The sequence below is a fragment of the Muscardinus avellanarius genome, assembly GCF_963383645.1.
Source record: "Muscardinus avellanarius genome assembly, chromosome: 14".
NCBI lineage: Eukaryota > Metazoa > Chordata > Mammalia > Rodentia > Gliridae > Muscardinus > Muscardinus avellanarius.
In genome coordinates, this window is record NC_137800.1 from 84,190,906 (window position 1) to 84,218,680 (window position 27,775).

The 27,775-nt window shown below is 39.3% G+C and overlaps 1 protein-coding gene and 1 pseudogene across 2 annotated transcripts in view; both read left to right on the plus strand.

Moving 5' to 3' along the window:
* Positions 1-27,775, plus strand: part of GMDS (GDP-mannose 4,6-dehydratase) — a gene marked incomplete at its 3' end in the record, with an annotated part of 610,459 nt that overhangs the window by 180,199 nt on the left and 402,485 nt on the right. The window lies entirely within an intron of this gene.
* On the plus strand, positions 11,696-17,293 carry LOC308273650 (S-phase kinase-associated protein 1-like; annotated as a pseudogene). Its single transcript has 3 exons — positions 11,696-12,161; positions 15,086-15,134; positions 17,139-17,293. The product of its transcript is annotated as an S-phase kinase-associated protein 1-like (transcript).

A 27,775-nucleotide genomic window follows, 5' to 3' on the forward strand; every position in this document is an offset into this window, starting at 1 on the left:
GCAGCAGTGAATTCACTGAGTCCAGTACAGCTACATCTGCGTACTCAAGAACAGTGAGTCAAATTGCGGGCCACAGAGGAGAAATCCCAGTATTGTGCCTCCTGGGACTTGACCCAGTGAGGGAGTGGTGGTGGCAGAGATATCACACCATAGGAGAGCGTGCAACCTGGCACCCCCCATAGTTTAAAGCAGCCTCTATCGACTTCCTGGGTCGGAGACTCTGTGATACAACCCAGTAAAGGAGTAGTGGGGTCTGAGATAATACAGACTCGAGATCCAGAGCACCTTAAGTGAAGCCATAGTGACCCAAGGGAAGAACCCAGAGAAGGCACAAACCTCCGAAATCATGGGAAAGAGGAATAACACTGGAGTAATGAATGTGCACAACCCCACAACATCAGAACCTGATAAAACAGAAAATCAGAGATTTCTAGAAGATCAAATCAGGAAAATAACTGTAGAAATAATAGAGGTGCTTCGAAAAGAACTCAGAGAGAGCCAAAAAGAGATAAAGGATGCAATTAATGAAGTAAAGGCCTCAATTCAAAGCACAAACAACCGATTAGACCACATGGAGAACAGAATCTCGCTCTTAGAAGATGAGCAATCCAAAAATGAATGCATAGTTTCTAATCTAGAAAAAGATATCCAACAGCAGGAATCTGACATTGAAGAAATATGGGCCCATCTTAAGAGAGCTAACCTAAGAATAATTGGAATAGAGGAGGGAAAAGAAAGTGATACCAAAGGGATCAACAATCTCTTCAAGGAAGTAATAGCAGAAAATTTTCCAAATATAGAGCAAGAGGTTGATACACAGATCCAGGAAACTTATAGAACTCCCTTTAGACAGGATCCGAGAAGAGGATCCCCACGCCATATAATTGTCAAAATGACCAATGTGGAAGCCAAGCAGAGAATCTTAAAGGCAACAAAAACAAAGGGCCAAGTGACATTCAGAGGCAAACCAATTAGAATCACTCCAGACTTCCCAAACCAAGTCATGAGAGCCAGAAGGGCTTGGAGTAACATATTCCAAACTCTGAAAGAAAACAACTTCCAGCCAAAAATTTCCTATCCAGCAAAACTTTCTATCAAATTAGATGGAGAAATAAGAAGCTTCCATGACAAACAGAAACTGAAGGAATTTATGTCTTCAAAACCAGCGCTAGAGAAAATACTCAAAGAGATTAACTACAAAGAAGAAATAGGTAACACTCACCAGAACCAGAGAAACAAGAGTTTCCATCCAACAGACAACTAAGATTGGTTATCTGTGGAGATTCATTATTTATGTTAGTCTTTTACCTATCTCTAAATTATATTGTTTGCCTTTATTGTTGTTAATTTTTAGGATTTCTAGTTGGAATATTAATATACCTTCAGATATAGCATTTGGAAATATTTTATCCAATTCTATTAGTAACTTTTAACTCTGTTTACATTGTCTTTGGATATACAATATTTTCTTTTATTTTTTAGGGAGTTTGTATATTCTTCTGTTGCCTGTGCCATTGAAATCATATCCAAGAAATCACTGCCAATTTCAATGTTGTGAGGTTTTATGACCCAGATTTTCTCCTAAAAGTTTATAGTCTTAAGATTTATATTTAGGTCTTTTATCTAGTTTGAGTTAATACTTGTATGTGGGATTAGGTAAGGGTCTAATTTTATTCTTTTCCATGTAATTATTATTTTTCAACAATATTTAGTTAAAAGATTATTATTTCCACCACCAAATCTTTGTGGAAACCTTGTCAAAAATAACTTGACAATATAGGGAAGAAGTTAGCTCTAGGCTTGTATTTAACTCCAATGGTCTATATATCTGCCTTTAGAACAGTACTACACTGTTTCAATTATTGTAGCTTTATATGGTTTGAAATCAGAAAATATATATCTGCTAGCTCTGTTCTTTTTCAAGATCGTTGTGGGTATCTAGAGTCCATATTCCATATTAGGATAGATTTTTTTTTCTGAAAAATAAATATATAAATATATGATAGTTTCACCTAAAAAAACAGAAAAAAATATGCTCTGGTAAGAAAGAAAGAAAAAAGAAATATTGAAATGTTATCTTTAAATCATCAAATGCTTGGTATCAGACAAATGAAACTGTTATGTGAGATTATCATTTTTAATTTTGGATAAATTGCTATAATACTAGATGTCAACCACTAAGCCAAGCATGGGAAGGAGGGATGGGGAGAGAATGGGGTGGGGATCGGGTGGGGGCTGACTGGGCGATGTGTGCATGTATGTCTACAAAAGTCTGTATCCCACTATGATGTATGAATACAGTGCACCAATAAAATAAAATAAAAAAAACAAAGGTAAAAAAAAAAAAAAAAAAAAAAAAAAAAAAAAAAAAATAATGACAGGTGAGAGATTATTTAGGGCCGCCGAGACATTGGGTTTCACAAGTGCTTTGTTCCCTCCAGATTGTGTTTTGACTTGCATGTTTCAGACGGCCATTGTGGCATCCAGTTTGAAACCTCCCTGCAAGAGCTGGCCTTATAAAGATTTTAACTACTATGTTAGCAGTTTCTTAAATATTTCATGTAATCGCGTTTATTGTAGCTTGATTTCAGTATTGGTATTTGACTTAGCAGCTATAGTGGCTGTGCATTGTTTGTTTGTACAGAGTCTCCCAGTCTGAGAAGTAGAACCACTCTGGCCGTGGTGGTCACTCTTTGTGTTTTTTTATTCCCTGGTGCTTTAGGCCTTAGGAATGGGATGAACGTTTTGACCTGTCTTTATCTGCAAATTAAACAAAAGACTTACACTACTTCAGGTAAATGAACTTCTTAAGGAATTAAAAATCATTCCTTTGCTCCTGAATATCTTTAACATCAGAGTGTACTATTACAGCAGGAAGCGAAGCAAATAATTTGGGCTGGTCCCAACTTTGAAATATCTAAAAATGCTCCACAGGAGCAATCATTTGTTCTTCTTCCAATCAATAAGATTTTTGTTCAGTATCTTTTAAATTCCAGGGACTGTGTCGTGCAGAGGGGAGGTAGCCGTGACGCACAGAAAAAATGATGGTTCTTCTGGGCTTGGGTGCTGCAGCGTACATCGATAGGTCATTAGAGAAATGCCATTTACGGAGATGGGTCCTAGGTATTGAACCCAGAGGTGCTCTACCACTGAGTTATATCCCCAGTACCCCCTGCTTTTTAATTTTGTGTTTTAACACTGAGCTGTATTTCCAGCCCTCTACCCTCTTTTTGTTTTGAAACAGGATCACACTGAGTTGAGGCTGGCCTCGAAATTGCAATCCTCCCCTCTCAGCCTTTGAGATTACAAGCATGTACCACTGTTCTCAGTTGCAAGTGGAAGCGTCTAGCCAAAAGGAATTTATAGCATTTAACCAAAATAGATTCTTAGGATCACGAATATGGACTAACATGGATATTTGTCACACCTAGTTCTTGAGGTCTTCACAAATATCTATGTTGGTCCATATTAATGATCGTAAGTATATGGAATCTTTCCTAGTTTTTATCATAAGCAACAAATATTCTAGGTCAGCAGTTTAGAAATAATGCCTGATATATTTATAATTTTCTCTCTTAATTAAATGGATAGTTCTCTACTGTCGGCCCTCTCTATTTGTGGTTTCTGCAACTGATGGATGCACCCAACTGAGCTTGGAAAACAGTTGAAAGAAAATAAGTTGTATCTTCACTAAACATACACAGACTTTCTTGCCACACGCCCCTAAACGATATAGTATAGCAGTCATTTGCATAGCACTTACTTTATATTCGGTATGATAAGCCATCCCAGACATGGCTGAAAGTGCACAGGAGGATGTACGTAGGTTGTTTGCAATACTGCACCATTTTATATAAGAGACTTGAGCAGAGAGTTTGGGTATACAAGGGGAATTGACCCCCTGTTGGGTACCAAGGGACGACTGTAGATTTAGTGAAGAGAGAAAGTGACCCAGAAGAAGGCTGCTCCATATTCCATGCAGGTCCCTCACAGTGCCCCACAGGGGACCAGAGACGCCTCTCTAGAGCTCCTTGGAAGCCAACCCTCCTGTGGCCACAGATGGGAAATTGCTTCAGGGCCAGCACAGGGAATAATCCTGCTGGTTGTGCTTTCTCTGGTTTCTTATGCTGATCTATGCATGACTGTGGTCAAGAAAATATTGAGTGAATGATTAACATATAGTTCTCGATTTTATTCCACTGCCAAACTCTTAGCACTAGGAACTAACCCAAGCCAACTACCTTCCAGTGGCTTAGGATTTCAGGTTTTAAAGTCAAAATTCATAGCTATAAAAACATTTGAAAGCTTTTAATGTAAAGATAAAGAATGGCTGAGACATAATTTAAATCAACACATATATTTTTAATCTGTCCCTTTGTCTTCAATTGTTATATTTGGGGTTGGAATGAGCATTTATGATAATCATCCCAACAGAAATAGTTTCAAATAATTTGGGTTGGTAACCACTTAAAATCTTTATTATTGATCAGTATATAGTATTATTTTCATTCTCCAGAATAGCACGCAAATACAAAAGAATAAGGTAACTACAGAAAAAAAAACACTTAAAAATATTTAAGAATGAATTTTACCAAGAAAGTTTAAAAAAATAAAACCTCTACAATGGAAATTTTAAAACACCTAGGAAATAAATTGTAGAATAAACAAACAGATGAAAGATATTCCATATTCATGGATAGGAAGAATCAACATGGTTAAAATGATGATGCTGCCCAAAGTGATCTATAGATTCAATGGAATTTACATCAAAATACCAAAACTTTTCTTCACAGAAATAAAAGAAACCCCAAATTTAAATAGAACCACAAAAGATTCACAGTAGCTGAAGGGATCCTGAATGGAGGGGAGGGGATGCTGGAAGTATCACAATACCTGACTTCAAAACATCCTGCAAAGCTATATTTCCTAAAACAGTATGATACTGGCATAAAAACAGACACAGAGACAAAGGGAACAACAACAAAGAGACCCCAGAAATTAGTCTTTGTTTATACCGCCAACTTGTTTTTGACAAAGATGCCAAGAACATACAGTAAAGATGTCTCTTTATTGACAATTTTTATTGATATTACTAGCAAAACTGGACATGCATAATGCAGAAGAATGAAACTTCTCTCTCTTACCATTCACAAAAATCGATTCAAAGTGGATTAAACACCTAAATATTAAACTCGAAATATTAAACTCGAAATTAAACTCGAAACTCGAAATTACTATAGGAAAACATAGGGGAAATACTTTAAAGCATTGTTGTAGACCTTGAACTTTTAGATAGCATTTCAAGGGCACATACCACAAAAGTTAATATAGACAAATGTAACGAGATCAAGCTAAGGAGCTTCTGTACAGCAAAGAAAATAGTAAACATAATTAAGAAACAACCTACAGAGTGGGAAAAAATATTTGCATACTATTTATTTGACAAAAAATTGACATCAAGAATATATAAGGAACTTAAAAGGCTGAAAACATACAATCTGATTAAAACATGGACTAAAAAACTAAACAGACTTTTCAAAAGAAGATATACAAATATACATGAACAATGATTAAATTTTCACTAGAGAAATACAAATAAAAACTACAGTGAGATATTATCTTACCCTGGTTAAAATTACTATCATAAGAAAGAGAATGATAAATTCTGGTGAGAATGTGGAAGAGGGAACTCTTATACACGGTGGGTGGGACCATAAATTAGTATAGCCGTTATGGAAAACAGTGTGCTAATTGCTCAGAAAACTAAACATAGAACTACCAGGTGACCCAATGATTTCACTATTGGGTATATATCCTAATGGAGATGAAGTTATTATACCATAAAGATACTTGCACATCCATATTTATAGTATAGCACTTTTGACAACAGCTAAAATATGAAATCAGCCCAAATGCCCCTCAGAGAAAATCTGGTGTGTTTGTATAACGGATCACTATTCAGCCACTAAAAAAAATTCTGCCATTCACAGCAACATGGACGGAACTGGAAGTCAATATGTTACATGGAGTAAGTCACGCACAAAAAGTGAGTGTTCTCACTCATTTGTGGAAAGAACTAAGTCAGTCTTTCAGAAGAATGCAATGGAGGAGTAGTCACTAGAAACTAGGAAGGGCAGGGGCAAGGAGGAATCGAAGGTAGTTCAATAAATGGTGCCAAAACACAGAGTGGAAGAAATACTTCTAGTTCTTCTTTAGCACAGTGGGGTCACTATTGGTTAAAATTTCAAAACCAATGAAGAGCACGCAATTCCCAACACATAAAAATGATTATATGGTCAGAGAGATAGAAATTATTTCATTTCCCTGATTTGATCATTGCACTGTTGTACCTATATTTTATTACCATAATGTGCCCTATAAAGATGCATCAATTGTATCTCAATAAAAAATAAGTGAGAAGTTTTCTTGAGCATTGCTTCAAAGGGTGATGATAAACACTATAAATTAAACTGTGAAATAGTTGGGTACGGTGGTGCTTGTTTGCATTCCCTGGACTTGGGAGGCTGAGACAGGGGTATCACAGGTTCTGGGCCAGCCCCCACAACATAGAGAGACTCTGTTTTAAAATAAAGTCTTAAAGAGTACTGAGGGTAGCCAGGCGTGGCGGCGCATGCTTGCAATTCCAGCATTTGGGAGGCTGAGATAGGAGGATCACAGTTCAGAGACAGCCTCAGCTACTTAGTGAGGCCCTTTGGAACTCAGTGAGATCCTGTTTCAAAATAATAAAGAGTAAAAAAAATAGGGCATGTAGCTTGGAGGTAGAATGCCCCAGGTTCCATCCCTTAGCACCAAAAAAGCAAAAAAGAATAAAAAAAAAAAAGAAAAAAGAAAAAGAAAAAAATGTACTGAGGGTATATAGCTTAGAGGTGGAATGCCTCTGGGTTCTATCCCTAGTATCAGAATATCAACAAAGAAAACCACAATAACAACAAATAAAACCAAAAGTAAAAACTATGGAACAGTTTATAATGATGCTAATGGTCAGATTTCAAATCTGCTTCAAGTTCAAAGAAAGTAATAGTTCTGGAAAATTATATATTTTCAAATATGTAATGCTTTCTATTGAGTTCATATAGAAACTCTGCCCATGATGGCATATTTAATGCACGCCACTGCCACTGTTTGGAGCTAAAATCTAGGACCTTTAAAACAGCCTTTCAATACATGATGTCTGTATTCTAGTGGACAAGACGAATCGAGGGTTGGCAGTAGATCTAGTGCTACTTCTCCAGGCATACCTTTGATATATATGATGGTTATGAAAACCAGATTTTCTTCTTTTGACCTCTGCTTGCCCTTCCAACTGTAGACGTTGATGGCTTCTTTCCACACACTGCTTGCATCCTCCACATCCCACAACACTGACCTTCAGTGAGGTAGGTAGAGTCACTCTTGAACATCTTTGTTGATATTCAAGATTAGTCCTTCCCACATTCAGAAAGATCTTCCCATGCTCACAATAAATCTAACTGCCTTTAACTTTTACTCAAGACTATGGAAAAAAAATTAAATCTCTCTTCTACTTGATGTTTTTCCAGATATGTCAGAATAGGTACAATATGATAAGAATTATTATGACCTATTAATCCAGGTTAAATCGTCCTTGCCTTTTCTCCAGTTTTCCACAGAAGTGATTTTGAGCCTGCCAACACCATCCTGGTCCCTGTCCATAAAACCTGCTCCAGTTGGGTTGGGCCTGGCTTTTGGCGTGGGTCCCTGACACTCAGTCCCTAAACCAGGCACATCCGCCAGCCTGCAGCGGGTGGGGCAGAGTGGCTGGCCTCCCTCACTTGGGAACCAGTTACATCTATATATAGCTATGATGCTGTTGGCTTCTTTGAGTAGTTACTGTCACACTGTTGACATGTTGAGCTTCACTTAATTAAAGTCTGTTTTATTTTATTTCCCCTGTTTGTATATCAATACATCTACACCATCAGACTTCAGTACTCATGATGGGTTTTTTTTGCCATTTGTTTTTGTGAAGTTTGGTTTTTTCTTTTTATGCAGTCATGCACCCCTTAATAATAGGGATAAGTCCTGAGAAATGTGTCAGTGTACTGTGCAAACATTATAGTGCTTACAGAGACTAAGATGGCTACAATGTCAGTAGGTGTTAAAAATGGAACAGGACCATCACTGAGTATGTGTTCCATCTTTGACAGAAATATCATTATGCAACATGTGACTGGATCCATTTGCATTACACATCCTAGATATTGGCATTGGTATCAGCATTGCAGTATGTTTTCCAGGGACTTTATTTCTCCTTCTAGAGAATAATAATTTCCCTCTTATTCTAGCTCTTTTATCATAAAAATACTTTATCTAAGGTACGACTACAAAGATTGAGTAGGATGAGGCTAAATATAGCGCTCTGGGGTGTCCCGAGTGTGCTTTGAGATCTGCACTGCCCAATACGGTAGCTCTGATATGTGACTGTTTATAGTAAAATCTTAATTAAATTTAAATTAAATTAAAAATCTAGGTATCAAGCTCACATGAGGCACAGTTTAAGTACCTAATCAAATGTGACTGCTGGACAGCAGTAATGAATATTTCTATTACTGCAGCAAGTATTTCTGGGATGTGTGATATTGATTCTGAACCATAGAAAAGAATGCCCTGAATTTTTTTTTTTCAGTACTGGGGATAGAACCCAGGGGCATTCTACCATTCTACCTCCGCTACATACCCAGCCCTATTTTTTATTCTTTATTTTGAAACAGGATCTCACTGAGTTGCAAAGGACCTCACTAAGTAGCAGAGGCTGTCCGCGAACCATGAGCCTCCTGTCTCAGCCTCCCGAATGCTGCGATTACAAGTGTGCGCCACCACACCTGGCTCAATTGCTATATTTTGATCATCTTAACAGGTATTAAAAAGTTTGCTGGTAATGCTGCACTTATGGAGAAGCAAATTCTCTTTCTCAGCGATCCTAAGTGCACAAATGATAAAGTGTTATGTGGTTAATAACATATTAAAATCAGAGTACTCTTGGCTGGTATACAGTCAACTTCCTGTTACTTGGGCGCAGATTACTAGTGATAAAAGTAATGGAGAGTGAAAAAATTAAGTAACTGAATACAAGGCTGATTGGTTCTTAAACCTAGCCACGAGGCAGAGTCACTTTTGGAATGTTAAAAGAAGTACGGATCTTTACATTCCATCAATAAAGATTCTGACTCATTTAAAATTGGGGTTAATTTATGTAATTTTTTTGAAGTACCTGAAGGAATTATGATGGCTAGCCAGGGTTGAAATCCATTAATATTTTGTGTAGCAGTTTGTAGTAACTAATTATTGCTATCGTTTGTCTCCTGTGATATGGAATAGCCATTTTTTTTTCATCAAACTCAGCCTGATACTGTACAGATCTAAGATTTTGGTACTGGTGAACATTTAAAGTTAATGAAATGACAGAACCCAAGAGAAACAGAGGCATTAATATAGGGTGACTATTATCAAGAACTCTGAAATCAAGTCACTTATCTTTGTATTTCACCTCCCCACTCACCAATACTATAACTTTGAGCAATTCCTTACCTTTGAGGGCTGCAATTCTTAATCTAAAAAGCAGAAAGCATAGTATAAATCCCATAAACCTTTGTGAGGATTAAAGAAGTTAATACAGTGGTATCCCCTATCTGAGAAGGGGGTATATTTTATGACGCCCAGGGAATGTCAGAAACGGCAGATAGTGCCAAACTCTATGTATACCATGCTTATTCCTATACATATGTGCCTATAAAATAGAATAAGTATAACAGTATACCGTAATAAAAGTTATGTGAACCATACTCAAAATACCTTATGCTATATTCACCTTTCTTCTTGTGATGTAAAAATCATATAATGCCTACATGCTGAGATAAAGTGGGGTGAATGATGGTAGGCATTGTGGTGTGGCATTAGATTACTACAGAAATGTTACTGAAACACAAGCACTGGGGTACCTGGAGGCAAGGTCTGATAACTGAGACAGCTAACAAGTTACTAATGAGGAGGTAGCATATACAGTGTGGATACACCGGATAAAGGGATGACTCATGTTCCCAAGACGATGGAAAAGGATGGCATCGGATTTCATCATGCTACTCAGAACAGGGTGCGATTTGAACTCTATTTCTGGAGTTTTCCATTTGATGTTTTTAGAACTTCATAGACTGCTGGTAAGTGAAACTATGGATAAGAGGGAACTACTCTTTATATGCCTTATTTAATGGATTCTAAGGTGTACATGTTACTCACTCTAAAACCATGAGGCAACATATAAGCAATAAAATATTCTGGTTCACTTGGCAATGCTTTTCCTGTGTGGTACATTAAATAAGGGTGTATTTTATAATCAGTAATTTCTTAGGTTCATTTATTGCGTATACAGCTGATGGCTAGTTGTATTAAATTTTATTCATTTTAATAAGGCAGGGATACCTTAGTCTTTTCTTTAAATTTAACAATTGAGCACCAGGTGTGGTGGCGCATGCTTGTAATCCCTGTGCTTGGGAGGCGGAGACAGGAAGATCGCGCAGGTTCGAAGCCAGGCGCTCTGGCTTAAGAAGCACTGTTTCCAAATAAAAAAGTATAAAAATAGGTCTGGAAGTGTAGCCCAGAGGTAGAAGGGTTTCGAGGAACCCAGTACTACACACACACATACACACAAAAGTTAATAATTGATTAATTATAATTTTAACTTTGAACAAATGTTGGGCATTTTCTACATTCTAAGTTTGTACTAAGCATTTGATTTTCATAACAGTAATAATGATAGCCATTTTAGTTGCTTTTGAGGTAAATAGAAAAATCTCAAACTAAGATTCAAACACATTTGACTTCTTATATTGACTATCCTGATATTTGGTCAACAGATGCATGCATAGTTCTCAGAGTGGGTTAGTTATTTTAAGATAAAATGGCAAGAAACATATAAACTGGGGGAAATACAAGTTTGTATTCCCAGCCCGTCATCAACTTAGCCTTACAAGCTGTTAGGTTGAGGGAAGAAGTGAGAAAGAGAGAAAATAATTTGACACCCTCGAGGTAAGATTCTGGGTAGTACAAATACCAGAGGAGTCATACCTAGATGTGACAACTTTTCAGACAATAAAAAGTGGACCAAGTAACAGGTCATTGTCTTTATCATTGGCTTTCACTGATTTAACTGACACACTTAGCTGCAGTTTTCTATGTAATTGATGTTGCTTGGGATTTTCCAATCTTTACATCTTTGAAAATTTAGCAATTATAGTTCATTGGAGAAATTTGTTTCTTCTTCCTCATTCTTTTTCTTTTTTCTTCTTACTGGGCACATAGTTATAAGAATGTTATACAGTATCCCACAGGCCCCTAAGGTCTCTTCATTTTGTTAAATATATTTTTTCTCTCCATTCCTAGTTTCTATTGCTCTGTTTTCAACTTTAATGACTCTTCTCTTTGTCATCAGCAAGCTGCTGCCATGCCCATTTTTTTATTTCAACATGGTATGTGGTCTAGAATTTTTACCTGGTTCTTATAACACGTTTTGCTTCTGTGGTGCTATTTCTTTCCATCTCTTCTGGGCATATGTCCCTGTATGTTCTTAATTGGTTACAGTATCTGCTTGAAGATCCTTGTTTGTCCTCTGCCTTTCTCTTCTTACATGATCCCCCTACCCCAAAAGCTTCTCTACATCTCAATGAAACCAAACACCGTGCCTTCAGTTAAACTAGAAAGTTCTGACGGAGAGAGATTTAAAGTTGATGTAGACATTGCCAAACAATCTGTGACGATCGAGTCCCTGTTGGAAGATTCGGGAAAGGAGGCCGAGGAAATGATGACCCAGTTGCCCTACCAAGTGCTAATGCAGCAGTATCAGACAGGCTCTTCAGTGGTGTGCCCACCCCGAGGATGCAGCCCCGCCTGAGATGGGGAGAACAAAGAGAAGCGGACAAGACAGCGTCCCTGTTTGGGACCACGGATTCCTGAAAGTTGACCAGGGAACACTTTTTGAACTTATTCTGGCTGTAAACTACATAGACATCAAAGGCTTCCTTGATGCTCCATGGAAGACTGTGGCCCGTGTGATCAAGGGGCAGCCTCCGGAGGAGATTCGCAAGACCTTCGACACAAAAAAGGACTTTACTGCAGAGGAGGAAGCCCAGGTAAACAAAGGGCTGTGGGGTGAAGAGAGGCTGAAATGCTGCGCTGACGCTGAAACAATGTGGGGATTGTTCCAAATACAGTCACACCGCTTTGTTTACAGTTGTTAATATTAGTAGACAAACAGTGGATGAATGCAGGCACAGGTCGGTTGTGTCAGCATAATACTTAGTGTCCAAATCACACTTGCACTTGAGGACAGATTCCAAATCCATCTCTGAGTATCTTCTAGTCTGATCCAAATTTCTTTCCTCATTACTCTGGGTTAAACTAACTTGTAGATTCTCTGTGCAGAGTGGCAGTGTGGGCTTTCCTTCTTTATGTAAAGAGATTTCTACTTATTTGATTGTCTAGTTTACTGGTCCTTTAAAAGTTGTCACTGTAAGTAAAAAAGTAGGCAGAAAATTTTCTGAAATAGGATTAAAAAAAATAAAGGAATTCCTTGTCTGCTAATTTCAACATCTGTGCCATCACAGTTCAGCTGTGGTCGACTGTCTTATTTTGGGGGAATGCATCATGTTTTCTGGGTTCTGTTACATTCCTCCTAACAGTTTTGTTTTGCATTTAAAATAATTTGGATGACTCAAACGACACTCTCGGTCTCCTGGACACTGAAATCATCCTTCAGTTCTTTTAGTCATAGCCTAGTTATAGGTCAGCCAGAGGTTTGGACAGAGTTCATACACAGAACTGACGCCTCATCTTCTTTTTCTCTCTCTACTGGGAAATCCAGCATTGTCATGGTCATTGCTAGTAACTATGGATGGCCTGAACTCTGCCCATTCATTCCTCAAGATAATGAGGCAGTCTCTATTTTCCCCCTCTCTTTATACAACACACATTTTCTTTGGCTCCTAGCTTAGGTAGACCTTCTTTTAGAAAGCCTTCCTAAATATAAATATATATAATTGACAAGACTTTTTAAAAACATGTTGCTCTGGGTAAAGCAGGATATTATGGCAAGGATTCAATTCCCAGGAAGAGATAGTGATTCTAAGTTTCCTACGCTTAAACAGTCTGCGTCAAACTCCAATAAAATAGAAGCTGACCGAACAAAAAGGAAAAAGGGACAAATCACAGTCGTAGAGATTCCAGCCTGCTGTGCTTAGTAACTGCTAGAAACAGAAGGAAAAAAAATAGATGATATTGAAGACTTACCACCATGGGTAGCGTGCTTGGGGTTACTATGTCCTTAGGTCAAGTTATATGCTATCAGTCTTAAGCATGTTTTCCAAGGGAATATAAAAATGGAGATTATTCCTGCACATATTTTATGAAGCAGTATAACGTTGATAGTCCAAGTTGGCGGGAATATTAAGAGAAATGGATGTTACAGATCCATCTCACCTGTGAATCTTTGTACAAAAACCAAGATGACAAAAACGAAACACCTGTGAGCCAAAGCCAGCAAGATATAGTAAGGCTAAGTTAACATTAGCCAGCTGAGTTTATCCCAAGAATGCAAGGGTGCATTAACATTTTAAAGTCAAGTATTATACTTCACCATATTATTTTAATAAAAGAGAAAATGACATGATTCTATTACCAAAGGCAGAATATTATCTAATAATGAGGGGACTTTAAAAATCTACTGTCGTATATATGTTGGTTTCTGAGATTACCATATACTTAAGGTCTTAAAACAGAAATTATTGCCTTAGACAGGAAGTCAAGGTTTTCACTCAACTGTGTTTCTTCTGGAGGAGGTACAGGAGAATTTATTCTCTTGCCCCATGTACATACAGAGTAAGAGTTGCCCATATACTCCTGAAGAAGAGCATAGTGTGTGGGAAGAATTGCTCCGCTGGTTATTAAGGTTAATTTGAAGTCATCTCAACTAAAGCAATGAAGCTTTGGCCTGAGCGGAACAAGGATACCCATGGGACAGCCTACGAAGGACTCTGCAGTGCCTTGTAGAGCATGCAGTTCTGCATACGTCATGCCTGTGAACACGAAAGGAAAAGTAACCTGTCTTCCAGGACAGGGTATAATGGAGTATTTTCATTATATGTCTCATCTTGTGCAATTTTATTCTTAAAATCTGTGTGAATGAGTCAGGTGTGGTGGCACGTGCCTGTAATCCAGTACTTGGGGAGCTGAAAGGATGATTGCAGGTTTGAAGACAGCCTCAGGAACCCAGTGAGACTCTTAGAAACCTAGTGAGACCCTGTTTTCAAACAAAAAATATAAAGAGCTGAGGGTGTAGCTCAGAGGTAGAACACCCTGGCTTCAATCCCCAGTGCCACACACACACACACACACACACACACACACACACACACACACAGATTAATAGCTAGACCTTATTTCTGTGACCATAGCAATCACACCCCATTTCCCACTCCTCCCGCTGATTATTTGGTAAAAATTACTTTGGTTAAGCCAGTTTGCAACAAGTTTACGCTCACAACCCTTTCTGTAACTTCAACGGTGCAAGACAAGCCAATGAGTTTTACCAGAAGATTTGTGTTTTAATGGATAATATCAAATATCAATTGCAATAAGACTATAATCTAGGGTGTGAATTGGGTATTGGTTTTAGCATATATTCAGACTGCTTCTGATTTTTTAGTGCCTGGATCTTTTCCAAACAAAACTGAAAAGTGAAATTCGTATGCGCCATAGTCAGAATTTTTAGCGATTCCTTTGTGTGTGCGAGCATGCTTATGCACTATACACATTCATGGATATATATAAGTAGAAAAATATTTTTACTTGAATGTAAAACTAATGCCTCAAACCACCATTTAATGGAAGGATTATGATGGATTTGGGGGATATTTTTAGTCTTGTAATCACTATCCATATTTCTTTATTGCTCTCCCCCAACAAGTATGAAAAATGTGTCTGAGAGTGAGCAGACTAGTGCTACTTAATTCAAATAATGTAAACACGAAACCTAAAGATTAACTGGGCCTCTGAACAGGAACGATGTACGAATGCAAGAAACTTCGTAGAGGAACTTTTCAACAACGGTAATGAAGAAAACGACTTGTAAACCTATTATCTCTTGGGTTTTGATTAGTGACTGTTTTTAGGATGACTTAGTTATTTTATATGAAAATTGCACTCAACACAAAATTAGTCGGCTTAGGCATTCATGTGAGTATTTTAAAACTGATTGGTTTGTCTAGTTTTCTTGGCTTTGTGATTTTTAAGAGAAAGCTGTCTTAATATGATTTTAATGAACATGATTTCTCATCTAGGAAGAGTGTTATTGTGACTGCTTACAAAATGGGCTGATTGGAATCAAACTCACAGTAAAGAATATTTAATTTGAAAACAGTTTTAAATTAGCGTCGGCTCTTCTTAATTTCAGATCACAGTTACTAATTACATTATTATGATGTTTAAGATTACTCAGGAAATGTGTATTATCTGCCACCCCAACCCTACCTCTTATTAAAAAAAACTTAACAATTATTAAAAAATTGCAATATATTTTTTATGTTTTGAATGAAAATGAGAAATAAAACCTTCGGGAACTGATTATTTTGACCTTAATAATAATAGCATAGATCTTGTTGAAACTGTATTATGAAACAAGAAGGAATACTAAGTTATGCATAAATATTCAATTCTAGCTCAGGAGAAAAAGGAGAGGAAGAAAAGACCCTTCCCATGCCCAATGTAGGAAGGAGTTGAAAAATATAAAAACATTAAGCAGTAATGTATAAATGATAGACTAATGAATTTGACATAAAGCTATTATTATTATTATCATCATCATTATTTTGGTGGTACTGGGGTTCCTGGAAACCCTTCTGCCTTTGGGTTACACTCCCAGACACCTATTTTTTTATATTTTTATTTGGAAACAGGGTCTCTTACGCCAGCGAGGCTGGCTTTGAGCCTGTGCGATCCTCCTATCTCCGCCTCCCAAGCACGGGGATTATAAGCGTGCGCCACCACGCCTGGCCAGAGATATAGTTATTTATTGACAGTGTCAATCAAGAAATGAATAGCTAATAATACTAGAAGTGAGAAATGAATTTTTCGTTTGTGAGGGGACTTTTTAAAAATATACTTTTATGCCAGGTGTGGTGGCACACGTTTGTAATCCCAGCACTTGGGAGGCCGAGACAGGAGGATTGCACAGGTTCAAAGTAAGCCTCAGCTAATGAGGCTCTCAGCAACTTAGTGAGACCCTGTTTCCAAATAAAACATAAAAAAAATAGGTCTGGGAGTGTATCCTGGAGGTAGAAATCCCCTGGGTTCCATCCCCAGTAGCGCGCGTGCGCGCACACACACACACACACGCACACACACACGCACATACACACAGATACTTTCCAATGGTACATCATAATGAGGTTCACGTGATAAGAACACACATGCACACAGCACTTGGTGTTCTCCTCAGGGTTCCATCCCACTCCCTCCCCTTCCCTGTACTACCTGCTACTGAGATTGGCATTGATAATTTTGAGTATGTACATAGCATTATTTGAACTGCTTTTCTTAATCAAGTCTCCTTCCCCCATTAATGTTTAAAAAAAATATATATATATAGATGGATCTAGTGATATGTTCAACAGACACCTCTGAGCCCTACTGTACTTCTGACTCCTCACCCCACCCTCTCTGTGCCCCATCTCTTTTCTTCCTCCCCCAGGCCCAAAGATGGAAGGAGGACCAGGGGTGGGATTAACGGTGGCAGTTCACGTGAGTCGATCATATTTAAATAGTTGAAACAGGTCAGTTGGTTTGTTTTCTTTAAGCACAGTCGAAATGGCCTTGGTGTCAAAATGTCGCTATAAAAATGTCTCAGGAAAAAAGTAGTTTAATTAAACGGTGTGAGATAAATATCGTGGAGACATTATTACGTACGGCCCATTAGTTAATGTGCCTCTCTGCAGACAACAGAAATGGTCACATTCTCTCGCATTTCGTTTTTCCCCCTAATTCATTATGGTTTTGTCGCTGTTGTGCCTGTATACTTCAGCACTCTTAGATTTTTTTCTCTAATCTGTTTTCAGCTTTTACATCAGCCTTTGCGGTTATTAGAAATTCTCTTGTTACCTATAGACGCGTAAAGATGTGTACATCTTTATATGAAGGTGTAAATGCATGTGTTCCTGCCATGTGCCTTCGGAGCGTTTGTCCTGAGAATGACAGAGCAAGACATCTCTAAGTAAATGTGCCTGCGTGGGAGAAAAAGGTTACCTCTCATCCATCTCAAGTTTCGTGGCTTCATCCCCCACGACAAAAGCCAAGTTCACATGACATGAGAAAAATGAAGAACTGAAGAGAGAAGAAAGACTAGAGATATATATATATATATATATTTTTTTTGCAGAAGAGAAGTCTGATTGGAGGACAAAAGGTGTGCGTACTAGTAGGCTGCGGTCGGGAGCTCACAGGCTGCTCACATTCTCCTCTGTGCCCTAGTATCTTCAGAGATTAGCATGTTTCTTTCCTCTGGATATGGGGGTGACACTTGTGGAATGGGGGCTTTATTACCTGCTTCAAGGATGAAGGGGAGGAGGGAGGTAACAGGGACCGTCTTGCTTCTGCTCTCTCCTGAAATGCCAAGGGGCCACACTTTGGTCTAGGGCATCCTCAACACCATCACTTTCTTTTTTTTTTAATTTTTTTTATTGGTGCAGTGTATTCATACATCATAATGGGATAAAAAAAAAAAAAAACTTTTGTAGACATACATGCACACATCACCCAGTCAGCCCCTACCTGATCCCCATCCAGTTCCCTCCCGATCCCTCCTTCCCATGCTTGGCTTAGTGGTTGACATCTAGTATTATAGCAATTTATCCAAAATTAACAAAGATAATCTCACATAACAGTTTAATTTGTCTGATACCAAGCTTTTGATGACTTAAAGATAACATTTCAATATTTCTTTTTGCTTTCTTTCTTCTCAGAGAATATTTTTTCTTTTTTTTTTTTAGGTGAAACTATCATACATTTATTTATTTATTTTTCAGAAAAAAATCTATTCTAATATGGAATGTGGACTCTAGATACCAAAACGATCTCGGGAATGGGCCTTCAGATATAGCATTTGGAAATATTTTATCCCATTCTATCAGTAACTTTTAACTCTGTTTACATTGTCTTTGGATATACAATTTTTTTTTTATTTTGTAGGGAGTTTGTAACACCATCACTTTCTGCCTTTGATTCCACCTCATAAAATCCTCTACTCTCTTACAGGCTGATATATTTCGTTTTAAGAGCTAATGTGCATCACTGCTAGAAAAAAACATAGGAATAATGAGCACAAAGATAATGTGATTGATGTGTTCATTATAAAGAATAACACTTTCTGATAGCCAGGAATCCAAATTCTGTAACCATTACAGTAGATACTGCGTGGTGGCGCACACTTGTAATCCCTGTGCTTGGGAGGCGGAGACAGGAGGATCGCGTTGGGTCGAAGCCAGCCCTGCTGGCTTAAGAGACCCTGTTTCCAAATAAAAATATAAAATAGGTCTGGGAGTGTAGCCTGGAGGTAGAAAGGTTTCCAGGAACCCCAGTACCACCAAAAAAAAAAAAAAAACAACAACCCATATATATATATGGTCTTATATGATACTCTGCAGTCTCACACATCCATGGATTCTGTCTTTAAAGCCAGGTGTGATGGCACACACTTGTAATCCCAGTACTTGGGAGTCTGAGACAGGAGGATCGAGGCTTAGTAAGGCCCTGTTTTAAAATAAAGAGTTTAAAATAGGGCTGGGTGTGTAGCTTGGGGATATAATGTCCCTGGATTCAATCGTTGGTAACACACACACACGCACACACACACACATACACACCCCAAAATAAAAAAAGCATGCTTTTAAAATTGTATTTTCTTACGCAGGATTTGAGTCCGTGGATAATGTACACGTGACTTGGTAGTCATTGATACTGATGAATGTGCACATAGGCCCAGCCTCACTCTTTACCCTGCCGTGAATCCTGTAGACATGGTGGCCTGCCCAACCTCATCTACACTCTTCTCTCTGCAGAAAGGAACAGCGTGGTCTAGTGTGCTCTCTTAGCAAGGTGGGAAGGAGCTATCTGTGTTGTGCTGCTAGAACAGAATTCACGGCCTGTTATCTACTGATCTAAAAGAGAAACACATTCTCCAAGGAAATGATTCCTTAGGGTTAGTGTGGAACCGTGTTGCTCGAATCCCCTGACTTTACTTAGCCATTATTTGCTCAGAGGTACCTAATCATTGGAACTCTAAATTAACCAGGGTTTTTTTTTTGTAACTTCAAGTTTCATTTTGTTCATAAGAACGGAGTTGGGTGTGGTGGTGCACTCTTGCAATCCCAGCATTTGGGAGGCTGAAACAGGAGGATCACGGTTCATGGACAGCCTCGGCTACTTAGTGAGTCCCTCCACAACTCATTGAGACCCGGTTTCAAAATAAAGAATAAAAAATTAGGCAGGAGGTGTAGCTCGGAGGTCAAATGCCCCTGGGTTCCATCCCCAGACCCACAAAAAACAAAACAAAACAAAACAAAACCAGGAGGTTCACAGTTTGCAGACAGCATCAGCTACATAATGAGGCCCTCTGCAACTCAGTGAAACCCTGTTTCAAAATAAAGAATAAAAAAATAGGGCTGGGAGTGTAGCTCAGAGGTAGAATGCCCCTGGCTTTCTTCCCCAGTACCACAAATAAAAAATAAAAAGAAAGAAAGAAAAAAAAGAACGGAGAAGAATTTATGCCGGGGTTACTCAGCAGTCAATGAGCTGACGGGCGTTTTTCAGGGCAGTGTTTTTCTTTAATGTTCTACTTTTAGTGGGAGTTTGAGTTGGGATGAATACTTTCTGAGAAAAGTTAGACGAAGAGGTGGTTTCTTGCTGTTCTAAAAAATATACATTTGTTTCCTTGCACGGACAGGATATAGCTTTGACATATCAAAGAATTGGTCTTAATCGCTAGCTAAAAGAATGCTGAAGCTTGTGGGCCCAGCGGAGGCTGGGGAGCAGAAGTGCATGCCAGAGAGGGCGACGGGAAGCTCAGGCTCCCCCCAAAACAGGCCTGCATTATTCCTGAGCGCGGGCCCTCCTGGCAGTCTTTCCAACTTTTGCCAGCGTATCCCGCTTATCAAAGCACTTTATCGGTGGGGAAGGGATGTGGGTTAACCACTTCACTTAGCTTTAACTTCCCAGCTCACAATCTGTCAGCAAACAGCTGCTTTTCAACATGTACGCCCTGGACCGCGCAGCTGATGCAGGCTGGGGACAAAGCCAGCTTTGTATCAGGAAGGGGCAGCAGGGAGGGGGTCGATCTTCAATGAAAAGTGGCCGGCCGAGCCCAACTTGGAGCTTTACATAATGAAGGTCCTTGGATGAGCTAGGTTCCCCCACCACCTCCTCTCTGGATTTCTACGCTCAAGGTTAACTTTAAAAGGATGGCTTACCAACGCAGGTAAACTGTCAGCAAACTGTGGCGAGGCGCGGTTCAAACATTTACCTTTGGAAGCCACTGCTGGACTGCGCGTGGGGCCTTTTCTCTGGCCACTTCTCCCTCTTCTCCTTTCGTTACCCTGCTCTCGTCGACCTTTGCGTTATCGTTCTGTCTCCGTTTCAGGCGACTTCAGAAATAATGTGCAAGCTCTCAGCAACTCTTAGATCTTAACGGGAAGGAAAACTTTTGTGTTTGTAAACACTAGAGAGCAGCAGAATCAAATCCCAAGTGGCCAGTTGCCCCTCGTCACAAGATCCAGGCACTTTGTGTTACATTACTGCTTGACATGTAGAATCTTAAACAAACAAACAAACAAACAAACAAACAAACAAACAAACAAACAAACAGTGTTGAATGCTGGCACGGGCATGGATGACATTTATCAATATTCAGATATCTTGTTCTGGGTGCAAAGCAGGATCTCACCTTTCTGCAGAAGACACATGTTTAAAGAAATCAGACTTAAGTAAAGCAGAGTTTCTTTTCTGCCCCGTTGTTGCTTTGGGAGCACTTGAAGGGGTACGCCCTCTGTCCCTGGGGTGGAGGGTGGGGAGAACCCTGTGCTCAGCTGAGTGGTGAGGGGCTAGCAGTGTATTTCAGCGGGATTGTTGGGTTTGAAGGCTCTTGCAACTGTAGCTTTCTGTCTGATTCCACAAAGAAGAAAATCGATCCCGGTTTCCTCTTTGGGGGGCCATTGGTAATTCTCGGCTAGGATTTTCATCTTTCTTACCTTCCTTTCTTTTCTTAGAAAGCATGCTCAAAAGGCTGAGGCTGCAAGGACCGAGTGAGAGGGAGGTCGAGGTGGAACAAGTCATTTACCGAGCTCTGTAGGTCGTGACCCATTTCCCCAGCTCTGTCCATGGAGCCACCATGGCTAGAGGAAACTATGTCGAGATCCACGCTGCTGCAGCGCGTGCTCCCATTTCACATCACAACTTCAGGTTGATCCTACCTCAATATCTTTTTTGTTCTGTTTGATTTTTGTGGTACTGGGGATTGAACCTATGGCCTCACACATGGTAGGCAAATGCTCTACCACTGAGCTCTTCCACTAGTCTTTATTGCTGTTGTTATTATTACCATCATCATTATTATTACTATTATTATTTTGAGATAGTTTTTCCTTCCCGGAGTTGCCCAGGCTAGCCTTGATCATGCAATCCTCCTTCTTCAGACACCCATATAACTGAGATTATAGATGTGTGCCACTGCATCCAGCACCTCAATATTTTCCTGTTCCCCCAAAATCATCATAGGTAGAATAAAAATAGAAATGAAGGTATCTAGTGAATATTTAAAATCTTGCTTATGGATGGGTCTTTTATGGCTCAAGACAGCACACTGTGAGCTGGGCCACATTAATCTGAGGAGCTATATATATAAAATCCTGATTGCTATGTGACCTTCCCAGTCCTTAGTAGTGTAGCAAAGGCTGGGAAGTCTTCACTAAAGCAGCTTATTTTTGCCTTGCCCACTGTTTATTTTTCTCAGAGAATACTGTTCAGGAGGAAAACTGCTTACCTTCAGTATGTCCTTTATTAGCTTCCTGATGTTTATTAGGAAGAGAATTATCATTAATCAGCATCTATGGTCCTGTTGTACAACATGCTTGGGCCTTTTGCCTGGTGTGCTGTCTACTTAGATTAGACAGACTCTATGAGGAGACAGCCCTTCCCATGGTGGGCAGAGCTTGGATTCCTAGGTACCAGTAAGAAAGAAGGCTCTGAAAAAAACAAAACAAAAAAACAATGGCCTTGTTTTCAGTTAGTAGACTTAGTGAAGAATCAATAGAGTAGTTTATTCCCAGGATGTGCGTTTATGAACAACTTCATAACCTGTTGTGCTGATGCATTCAGATCTGTATCCTGCCAAGGCCTAATTTATCAACACCTTGTTATCTTAAATATGTTACACAGAAGGGTCATAAATCCTCCTTAAAAGGCCTTTATTTCTCCAGTTAATTAAGTCTCCCTGATTCCCTTCATTGACTTTAAGAGGGAGTTCGGGGTAGAGTTGATTTTCATTAGGCACACAATTTCTTGCATTATAGTTGGTGAAAAGACAACACGGTCACCTAACTAACTCTTCATGGTCTACTGACCTCAAGGCTGACACAGGCCAGCAGAACAACCTGGCACAGGACGGGAGTGGCCTGCAGAGGGAGGAGTTCTAAGTACTCTTCGGCTGTGTCATCCCATGGTGTTTTCTGTTTTCTCTGTAACTGGATTATAGGCGGTGATGTTGATACAATGGACAGAAAAATGTGAGCTTTGATTTAGTGCAGGGTGCTGTGCTCAGGATGATGGGGGACACAGAGCTGAACAAGATAGTTTAGTAGAATCATGAGACAGAGACATGAGTGAAATATAAATCAAAAAGCAAGGGCCTGTTGAGTCACTGATGAAGAAGGTAAGATTAGGAAGGAGGCGTTTCCCTGGGAAATAATAGAATCCATAGCATGAGATGGTCACTCATTTGTTGTGTTGACCTTGAAAAATGGATCAGCTTCAGACTTGGAAGGTGGAAAGAAGGAGCTCTGAGTAGGTCAAGAAGAGCTTTCAAGAGCACCAGTAGAGAACACAGGAGGAGAAAGCAGTTGATTTGGTGCCTTTGCTGACCAATAGTGCTCCACTGTGGGGTTTGCCCTCCTCTTCCTATACCTGCAGGAGACTGAGAAGGAACTGTGGTCCACAGGCGTGCTCTGTCGGAACTGTCGAGCTAGAGGATTGTAACAACAGTTTATTCTTTTCTCCTATAGTAGGAAGTCTAGAGAAATGATGTGAAGGATGGTGTGGAGATTCCATGGTGCCATTAAGGATGGCAGCCTCTCCTATTTTCCACTCAGCTAAACCTAGTTTGGGTTCTTCTCATTCTCTTAAGGGGGCTGCTTCGCCTAGGGCATCGTGCCCTATTTCTAGTCAGGAAAAATGATTGATTGGGTTCTCAAACCTATTTCTGCATCCGGTGTCTTTTAATACTGCAGAGCATGAAGGCAGTGGAAAATTCCACTATCCACTTGTAAAAATGTAAAAATAAAGACAAATAATAGGCTAGGGGTGTAGCTCAGTGGAGGCCTTGGGTCCAGTCTCCACCCCACCCAAGACAAATTTTCTCATAATATTTTTTGATAATAGAGTTGACTTTCTAGACTCCCTAAAAGTGTCTTTGACACCTTCAGAAATTCCTAGATTACACCTGGAAAAATGCTACTCCAGGCCTGTGTGCCAAATGCAGCCTGATATAAGAACAGAGGTTACAGTCTTAAAAACAACTCAACACGTAATTTACCTGCCGCACAACGTACCTACTACGAATCTAAATTTCAGTGGTCTCTAATATATTCAGAGAGTTGTCTGTGGATTCACTGCACAATTGCAGTGAATTTTTGCATGTTGTATTTAGTCCCCCAAACCCCAACATCTATTAGCACACGCTCTCCATTTCCCTGTACTCCCGGTTCCCGGCATCACTGTCTCTCTAGATTTACTTATGACCAGACATTTCATATAAATGGAATCGTGCAATGTGTAATCTTTTGTGACTAACAGCTGTTACAGTTTTAAAGGATTACAATAAAAACAACAAGAAGAAATTATGTACATCAGAGATGGTATATGACCCCAAAAGCTTAAAATATTTGCTGTCTGACCCTTAACAGAAAAAATTTGCTGGCCTCTATTATAAAAGATCAATGCACATTTTGGTTGAAAATGCCATGTCTCTAGTTGAAGATGTATCCTCTGTATTCACGCACATCTACATAGATTTATAAGTTGTATACCTTTAATCCTCTCCCAGCATATTTTGTGCCATTACTCAATTTGCCTCAAAAATTTAAGTGGATGGGATAAAAAGAGAATTCCATTCAGTAATAAAAAGAAGAATAACATTATATCATTTGCAGGAAAATGGATGGGCCTGGAGAATGTTATGTTAAGTGAGATTATCCAGTCACAAAAAGTTAGAGGTCTTTATGCTTTCTCTCATGTATGAGTAGGCAGGATATGGGGGGGACTTGAGTTAATGGAGGAGAAACCCCAGTGGAGCGAGGGAGGTGGTGTAGGGTAGGGCTGGGGATGGGGAGAATTAATGAAAGAAACACTTTCATTGGCACTTTATGCATAGGGGAACATGCCAGTGCCGATCTCAGCATCATGTATGGGGCAAGGGAGGGAGGGGAAAGGGAGACCAGCGATTTTGATGTGGGACCTGTTTGAAGAACCAGGCAGATGGTACAAGTGAAGCCATTACAGTGAACAGCTGATAGATGACCCCTTAAAAAATTCATTTTCAGAAGCCTTCTTATATGTTAAAAGCATTCATTCAAGGTATAAATTCATTTCTTTGTGTCATACAAATGCCACGTTTTTGTTAGAAAATACAAAGATTTAAGAACAGACACCATTTGGTTTGGTGATAAAATGAAAGATTTGTTCCAGTTTTCAGTGTACACTTTTTTTTTTTTTCGGAATCTTTTGTAGGGTTTTCTTGGACCCCAGAACAAAAATAATTGGAGCACCCTCCCAATCAAATAACATAAATTTTGAGTGAGATATTGTTCCAGTTAATCATCTTAAGAGTAGTATAACCTGATACTTTGGGAACTTCTTGCTGAGATTGATCGGGTTTGTGGTATCTTTCAGCAATTATTATTCATTGATTAATGAATCATTGAAATGTTGATCCAGTGATTATGTAATTATCATTCCACTGGTCATATGGTTTGGCTCAAACTACAAATGAAGGACACGTCAGCTTAAAATAATCCAGGAATGGAAACTACTAGAATTGTAAAGACGTCAATCTTTTCTTTTCCTGCATAATAATTCATTCAACTGTACATGATTTAACATATCTTACTTTCAACTAAATACCTTTAACTTAGCTTTACTACATGTTACAGAAGTTTTGTTTTATTTAAGAATTTTTATAACTTTTGTTTACAGTTCTTAAAAGTGAACTAAAGAAGTCCCAAATTTGTATAAATATATAGATTTTCTTTGTATCTTTTTAAAGGAATTAGTTGAGTAGCCAATCAGATTATATACTAATATAATATACTAATTATATACTAAATGCTACCTCATTTAGTACTGTGACTCTATGTCTTTAAGAGGTACATTAAACAGTATTTAATATTGTCTTTATGACTTAATGCTACGCATTAGCAGTTTTATAATAACGAGTGGAGATACCACTACTCTGAATTATATTGTTGGTTACATCAGCCTCCTTGAGAGCAAGTTACCTTTTTCTTCTTTGTCTTTACATATGTTTTTTATTTTTATAAGCTTTGGAAAGCAGGGATCTCTGTTTGCTCTCTGATATATACCTAGAACCTAAAATAATACCTGCCACACAGTAGGCACTGAATAATATTTAATGAATGAATATATTTCAGACCTCACTTTGATTCGGATTTACATTGGCCTAATGATTACGAGTGCTGACAGAAAATTACCTTAATATTGGCGAGGAAGAAAAGAAGAAGAAAAGTACAAGTAGCTCAGTAAGGTAGTACCAGGAATGAGATTTGTACACAAATGACATCCATGAAATTTTAGAGATTTCCTCAGAAGGCTTGAAGATTTGGTGCTAAGATTTCCAGGTGCATAGGATTCTATATCAGGAGGATAAAAGGCAAGTTAGATTTACTGTCCCTTAAGACACCCTTGACCTGGGCCACTTTCCTTTCAAATGCTTTATGTGGATCACAGAGACTCAGCAGTGTCCGAGGGTCTCCACTACAAACCTATCACCAGCACCAGAAACACATGTCACCGTATAGGCCTTGCAGATGATGAACTACTGCGGGCCAGTCAGAGGGGAAGGACAAGCATTATCTTACTGAGATTTTATCCCACCTTTGATCACTGAGGGGCCCAAACAGCCGCACTTATTCTTTGTGGGTCTCTCTGTTTTTGTACACATTTTCAGTTATAAGTTCTGATTATATGATTGTATACATTTTGTTATTGGTGGTGGTGGTGGTGTTGGTGTTGGTGGTGGTGCTGGGGATCGAATCAAATTCTTTGGCTCTTGTGCATACTAAGCCTAAGCTCTGCTTCTGAGCATCATTCCCAGCCCCACCATCACCTGATCCATGTAGTTGAAGCGAAGGAATTAGGCAGCGATAAAAATAACTACTAATTTAAGCTGGGCGTGGTGGCGCACGCTTGTAATCCCAGCGCTTGGGAGGCTGAGACAGGAGGATCGCACGGGTTTGAAGCCAGCCTCAGCTACTTAGTGAGGCTCTCAGCAACTCAGTGAGACCCTGTTTCCAAATAAAATGTAAAATGGGTCTGGGAGTATAGCCCAGAGGTAGAAAGCCTCTGGGTTCCACCCCCAGAACCACAAAAAAAAAAAAAGAAAGAAAGAAAGAAAGGAAGAAAGAAAGAAAGAAAGAAATCAGGAGAACACATGTAGAGCTCTTCCCTGTTAAGCTATCCTTCCAGTCTTTTCCATTCATCCTGCTCCTTTGCTGCCTGGACTCCCCACCAGGCCAAAGTGATGCACCAGGAACGCCCTCATCCTGGCTCTTGAGTCCTGCTTTATTCTTCCCCCAGATATCTTCACTGCTTTATCCTTCACCTTCTTTAAGTGACTCAAGTGTTATACTCTCATTGAGACCATCTCTGGACACCCTCCCTAAAACTGGACCGACCCCCAGCTCAGCACACCTGGCCTCTCTCCCACCTGATGCTTCCCCGGGTACTGACTACTGGGCTGTGCATTTCACTTCTCTTATCTCCCTCCTCTTATCAAGTTTACAAGGGTGAGTATTTCTATCTTTCTAAATCACCTGAGGCATTGCTGCGTCTTCAGTCCCTAGAATTCCTGAAACACAGACTAGGTTGGGGCATTTGTTGAATGAACCAGTGAATGCTCTCGTCTTTTGAGAACTCAGTCAGCATTGAACCCGGGGGCTTTCTTGTCCACACAAAGGGAGGAACTTCCTCGTTCCATTTCTCTCTCACGAGCTGGTTAGAAACTAACTCTTGGGCTCTACCCCAGGAGATGAGTTTTAACAAGGGGATTCCTTTATGCATGTTAAAGTTGGAGACGCGTTGTTGAATTTACAATTCGGTCTGCACCTGGTCTGCTGCACTTATTAACATTACACGCTTGCCCCTGTGCAATTAGGATTGGTGACCCTGGTATAGAGAGTAATATGATCGTTTTGAC